The following is a 7,178-nucleotide window of genomic DNA, read 5'->3' on the forward strand; positions in this document are numbered from 1 at the left end:
ATAGGAAAACGTCTGTAGTCTCACGGTTTTCCTTTTTTTTTTTTTTGTCAAAATGTACATCCCAGCTAAAGTCTGCTTGGAACGCTAGCCTTCTACAAATGCAGCATCCTCTGCTACACTCTACACCCGGCCTGTGTTTGTGGTTAGTTCTTGTGAGCTCATCATTCTCATGCCAGAGGTTCTTCAGAAGGTGTAGTTTTGTCATGTTTCCTGCAGGAGGCGCTGGAGGCTTCAGTCAATGGTCTGGAACCCTGTGAAACTGCTGCTGATCACAACCAAGTGAGTCGGGTTCACATTCTGCATTACACCATATGCTTTATTGGCACAATTATCAATACACAGGCAGAAGTCACAAGGCATGCTGGGTAATTGGCAGCACAACGATACAAAGTAAAAGCGTAATTGTAATCTTTGTGAGACTCTAAAACAATGAGCAGGGGCGCGTTTCTCAAAAGCATGGTAAGGTAAGTTAATCAGAGACAGCTTTGGTGGCAATAAGTCTACGATCCACTTAGGCTTACGATGCTTTTGGGAAACGCAGCCCAGATCAGTGAAAGAACGACGGAGAGCATTTTAAGTTTGGAAAAAAACTAATAATATTCAACCACATCATGCAATATTCAGACAGTTTCAAAGTGTTTTTTTTTTACTCATTATAGCCTCTCAATGACAAGTAACAAATATAAGTTAAAAATCACCCCCTCCTTTTATTTATTTGTTTATCTTATTTAAACTATTTTAACAAAGGGCAAAACCATACAAAGCCACCAAACTGTAAAAGTTCTTACAGAACTTGCACTCCTTTAGTCCTTTTCCATTTTCACCTCCACTGATTTATCTTCTTCTTTTTCATCTTCTTTTTCAGATTCATCTTCTGGCAATCTTTCAATGAATTCCTCAGCTTCAGCACGTGAAGAGCAGTTTTCCCCATTTGAAAGGTCTACTTTTGGATCCAGATCACAACAACTGAGGCTTGCCCTAAGCCTTCTTTTAGGGAAGGTCAGGACGTCTTTGGTGTAAAAGACAAGGCTAACATGATCCCACACATAAAACTGATGTGAATACATGGGATCTGCCGCTGCTGTGTCTCCACTGATTACCAGTTGGAACTTGTGAGTTTCACAAATGGCTTGGGCTCTCCAGATGATTTGTTGTCCATCATAAGCAACCCATGGGCTGTGTGTTAGCTCTGGAAATTGACTGAACAGCGTATTAAACTGAGGGCTGTGAACGAGAACAACATACTCAATCTCCTGCTTGAACAGCTTGGTCCCGTAGATCCGGAGAACTGGCTCTTGGCCCTCACACTTCTGCTTCTTGTAGGCGTCCATCAGCTCAGTCAGAGGAAAGGTGAAGCGAAAGTTACCGTAGCGTGAGAATTCGTTCAGGAACAAGGGTGACGTGGTGAATTCTCTCAGGAACGGCGGATGAGCTGTTTTTTGTTCTTTGGTTATGTCTGGGAACAATTCCTCGAGGTAACGCTCCTCAGCTGCTCTTATATCCGCTTCATTAATCTTCAGGCTCCACCATGAAAACGAATCTTCATCAAGACCCTTGAATCCCTCTGACTTCCAGATGGCCATAAGGCTCGTCTTGTTAGTGACATGAGCTACTTCTGTGATGTGAAATTCAACAGGAGAAGGATAATCAGGGATGTCTTTCGAAAGATATGTTGTATTCATATGTCGATGTTTTATCTCAGGTTTTGTCTTCAGATCTTTTATTGCAATGTGCTCTTTTTTACAGACGTGTGGCTTTGCTTTTCGAGCATGTTTTTGGGGGCTGAAGTCTGCCTGGGAAGATAAAGTACAGTTAGTTGAGATATGTTTTGTTTTAGTCATATTCGCATATACAGTGAAATTTATATTTAGGCAGATTCTCTAAAACTTAGCAAGAACAAAAGATCATGCACAGTCTGTACAAGTCATTTCTTAGAAATCTGTGTCCTAATAGGCTGTGCGTCATTATGTGACCGTGAGTCATTTTCTTTATCTTCAGCCACCATCGGATCATAATTCATGGTACGTTTTTTAGACCACAGTAAAGATAGTTTATGGTTTGATATTCAGATTTATTTTAGCTATAAATACACAGCGCGCTATCATAGACATGAAAATAATACCGAATATCATTCTCCATGATTTGTGAATTCAGGTGATGGTGTCCTCCTGGCCGAAATCAGGGTTTTTTCGTTGCTTTTCCTATAGTTGGACACTTCGAGGGTTGAAACCGGTGTCATCTTCACCAGCTTGATTTGTGAATTTTTTCACAGCAAAGCTCTTGTCCGTAAACTCCTTGGTAAGTCCTCTAGTAAGGAATGTGAAAGAAAGGCGTTCTTCATGTTTAACATCTGTTACCAATAAACACGCAGACTGCTGGAAGACAAAAACATTGTTTTAGGTCGAGCTCGATTTGTGAAAACTTTCAAATTTTTAAATTATAAATTCTGTATTCTCGTGCATTCAAGAAAGATCTTGACTGGGCAAACCTATAGTCCCTATGTCTTTTGGTCTGACTCCCCCTTGTGCCTAATAAAACAGTGCAATAATCACAGTTGTCTGAAAAAAAAACATGGTTAGATCAGATAACGCAATCCGTTATTTAACAATCGCGACATGTCTAAGACAGAGTGAGAGATGAGTTCATGAATTATTCTGCAGGGTCTTTCTACTAAACGTGAAGCTGCGAGTTTTAAAAAATTCAAAAACAGCAGAGTGTGTGTCCTTTAATGGAAGCATTACATTAATATTGAATGTTGATTAAATGGACTGGAACTACCTGCGCATTAAACAGTTTGGTAACACTTTACAATAGGTCTCATTTGTTAAAGGGGTCATATGATGCGATTTCAATTGTTCCTTTCTCTTTGGCGTGTTACAAGCTCTTGGTGCATAAAGAAGATCTGTAAAGTTGCAAAGACTAAAGTCTCAAATCCAAAGAGATATTCTTTATAAAAGTTAAGAGTCAGCCACACCTACCTAAAACGTCTCGTTCTAACACGCCCCCACATGTCTACATCACTATGTGGGAAGATTTGCATAACGCCGCCCAAATGTTCACGCAAAGAAAGAAGGCGTAACTTTTATTCTCGCTGTAGTATTGTTGCTGCCACTGCCATGTTGTGAAGACGCTGTGTGTTTCGTTGTGAAAGAGAAACTACTTTGTTTGGTCTTCCAAAAGAGGACGATACTGTATTTGCTTCATCATGCCTAGAGCTGATCCGTGCTGGTCGCTGAGGAAATACATCAACTTTGTGCTGTGGATCGCCGGCTCGGCTTTCACCGTGGACGAAGCGTAGTCCAGCCTGGGGTTGTCACATGTGGTTGCTGCAAGCCCTCCGGATGCTCCTTTGCCAAACCCCCCGCCTCTGATCACTCTAGCCCGCCGGCCGTTCCTCACTTTATCCCCCGGTCTCTGCTCACTGCAGGCCGCCGTGTGTGACGCGGTGTTTTGTTGTGAAAGCGAAACTACTTTGTTTGGTCTTCCAAAAGAGGACACGTCTAGAAATCAGTGGTTAACAGTCTGAGATATTTGAATATCGTGTGTAATAAAACAATACTTTGACATCATAATTGTGTTGCATTGTTGTTTTAAATACCAAATATTTTAATTAAAACATTCCTCTTGAATGCTTATTCAATTATTTGTAATATACGTCGTTGTGAAAAAGTAGTTTCAATGGAGCTAGCTACTTTTTGATAGTAACTTGTAGTGTAGCTATCTACTTTTTCAGAGGAGTAACTTGACTGTAGCTTAACAACTTTAACATATGAGTAGCTTGTAGCTTATCAAGCTACAGTTTCAGAGTAGCTTCCCCAACACTGGTTGTAATGTAAAGTTAAATTGCATTAACTACTAAACTCTCTCAATAGAAGATTAGATGCTGGATGGGATCAGTCAACCAGGCTGGTTCATATTGATTAAATCATCACCAATAATTAACCCAAATCACAATTAGATTTTTTATTTATTGGCATTTTTTGTTTTTGCTGTACCAAACGAGTCTTATTAACACATTACAGCAGCCAGAAATAAAAAAAAAGTGTAATATTAAGAAATCAAAGGTCAGTAGCCCAACCAACGTAAACACTGTTCACCATAATGGTAACCAAACATTTTCAATAAAACATCAACATCTAAATTTCACTAAGAGCATCTGTGGACGTCTAAAGTTCTGTTGTTGCCAATGGAGTCGAATGGAACTCGTGACCATTTGTTGCTAATGATGCTTTTGGGAAACACACCCCTGGGAAACGCACCATGGTAACACTGTTTGTGGAGCTGTTTAATCCTCTGCTGAGATCTTGAGAGATTTAATGTCTTCTTTTATTTTGGTGGTAGTTCTTGTTTTTTCTCTTTTCTTCAGTGATTCTGCTTGTTAACTGCAGGTGTCCACTAATGCTTAATTATTACTTATCACTTCATTATCTCATTAATGGGAAAACTGCTTCAGTGTTACTTTTACTCTCTGTAGTGTGGTTTTCCTGTGGGGTTTAAAGGGTTAAAAGTCAAATTGCAAAACTGCAACAAATTTAGCATTGCAATAACAAAATTGCATTTGTATTTAAAATAAATTAAAATTAACAGAAGCATTTTCCCCAAAATACTATGTGACAGATGGCTGCATTATGGCAAGAAATTATATTGAACTCTGTACAACTGCTCACATGCATCTCTGACAGGGAAAGCACTAACACAGGTCCTGGAGGGCCGGTGTCCTGCAGAGTTTAGCTCCAACTCAATGCTCCTGTTGCGTGGCAACGGTGCGAGAAGAGAGCTGCCATCCTGAGATTTGTTAATAGGCTTGTTTGAGATGCGCCTCGCCTCACCTGAAATGAAGGCGAGAGTAGGCGGCTGCAGTGAGGGGAGGAGTGAAATAAGAGCAGGCAAGACGGACAGTTCTGACCTCTCGAAGTGAACAGATACCTACGAGATTACTTATTTTGTTACTGTCCTCTGGCACTGTTTCATTACATTAATGTTGTTCATCTTTTTCTATTTTTCCTTTACATTTGAATGTTTCTCGTTGTATTGTTCTGATGTATGGCATAATAATAACAATAATAATAATAATAATAAAAAAGATACCTACGAGATCAAAGGCAGATATCGCTTAATTCACACTCACGTGCTGTGCTGCTGATTAACATAATATGATTTCAGTTCTGTTGCCTTTATATAAAAATAAATATGATGAACAAGACACTCAAAGTGCTTGCTATTTAATTCCATACGAAAGGCGTATTTATCATCCATTTTTACTTTAATACAAACATGTATTTTAGATTTTTATAGAAATATGACAACAATCACATTATCTCACACAGAGATTGCACTGGCATAGTGTTTGGGAACATTCATGCATAATTGAAATACATAATCACATGAAATCAGATAGAAAATAAAATATTTTAGAAGAGAACACAGCATCACGGTTGTCTGAACCAATGAGCATTAAACTGTGTCGTCAGTCAGTCGTTTCCCATCATGCTTTAGGTCAGCGCAGTCGGTGGAGAGCAATCCGACACAGCCGCCTCGCCGTCGCGAGAGCTTTTTGGCACACGTCAGCATGACATCAGAGCAAGTCGGACGTAACTCTTCTAACCGGCATGCATCTCGCGGTGATCACCGGTGATCGGTTATGCGCATATTTTGCTCATCTCAAACAAGCCTAATGAAACTGAAAATAACTACGGAGCCTGACTTGTTAGTTTTTGACTGTATTTATTATACCTTATACTGGAGGAAATGTTGGTGATGGTTCACCCCCGGCACCGCCAGGTGGTGTGGCGTATTTCAGGCTTAGCCAAGACCATGCAGGTAACTTAGGGATCCCAAGGTCAGAAAAGTATTATATGACGGGGAAGTCTAAACACATATAATGTCTGTTTCATTCATATTGGCAGCCACAGGGCGCCCTCCCACAGAAATTCCTCATATGCATCCCAGGAAATCTGTAATATGGACAAAGGAATCCAGCTATCCTTGTGGCTGAATTATAAGATAGAAACGCTTGAACTGATTAAACTAGTGATGGGAAACCAAGGCTTTCTGAACCGTTAGAGGCTTTCATGAAATTGTGCCGAAAACCGTTCATTACTCAAAGCTTTTAACACAGTGTGCATTAGCGTCATCTGGTGGACTTGGTTTCTCCCCCAAATCTAACAAAACATCGCGGAGCAGAGGATGGGTTGTGGCTAGAAGGGATACAGCAAAAACCGGAAGCTAACAATAAATAGAATTTTCTACCTACTGGATTGTGTTTTATTAACGTCTACACCAGGGCGGTGTTCCCGTATGGCAGAGTATGGCAGTCGACATACCCTAGGGCCTAGGCCCAGTCAGGTGTGCCGTGGAAAATCCAAACTCTCTTTTATATTTCGTTATTATTGTTTTAACTGCTATTGGTCTTCCTTATGTCTGTTTGAGGGTTTTAAAAAATATTTAACCAATGAAAAGCATTCAAAAGAGCTTGTCACTAAACTTTGTAATGCTATGGATCCTCAAACTGTCAGCGAAACCTCGTAACTTCACCCTGCCTCCATCCAGAACGAAGCGTCGCGCAGTGCGCACAGCCTGGAGACAGATCTTGGCTTGCTCGCAATGCAAGGGTTAATAATAAATAAATAACTGATGTTTTAATAAGTACCGTGTTTTCTTCACTAAAATACTATGTCTGTAAAGGCTAATGTTTTTTTGTGAAACTCCGCCACTGGTCTACACCTACCCCAACCCTAAACCTACCCCTGACAATAATGCAAAAATAGTCATTATTGTTGTACAGTGTGAGAAAAAGTATGCTATATTGATGTGCACATGGCCAGTAGTTTCTGCTGCATGCCATCTAGCCTTAACCCAAAAGATGGTTTGAAAAAGTTTTTAATCTGTGCCAACTCGTGTCATGCGTAGTCCGGTCAACGGATTCACATATTGATCAGTAATATAAAATATACAAGTGTGTGAATATAATTTATAATTGATGTGAGTAGTAGCAGAAATATTTTGGGTGAGCTGTTCGGGGTCTCTGAGACCCCAGCTACAGAACATGATAAAACGCAATAGAGGTGTGACGTGCATTCAGTTTCTGTCTGGTGTTGAGGTTATTCTAAACTATTCTACTGAATCTCAAATAAGTGTACACACACACACACACACACACACACACAACCAAGTCAATG

Source organism: Sinocyclocheilus grahami, unplaced genomic scaffold (assembly GCF_001515645.1).
Source record: "Sinocyclocheilus grahami isolate Dianchi unplaced genomic scaffold, SAMN03320097.WGS_v1.1 scaffold2261.1, whole genome shotgun sequence".
NCBI classification, from domain to species: Eukaryota; Metazoa; Chordata; class Actinopteri; order Cypriniformes; family Cyprinidae; genus Sinocyclocheilus; species Sinocyclocheilus grahami.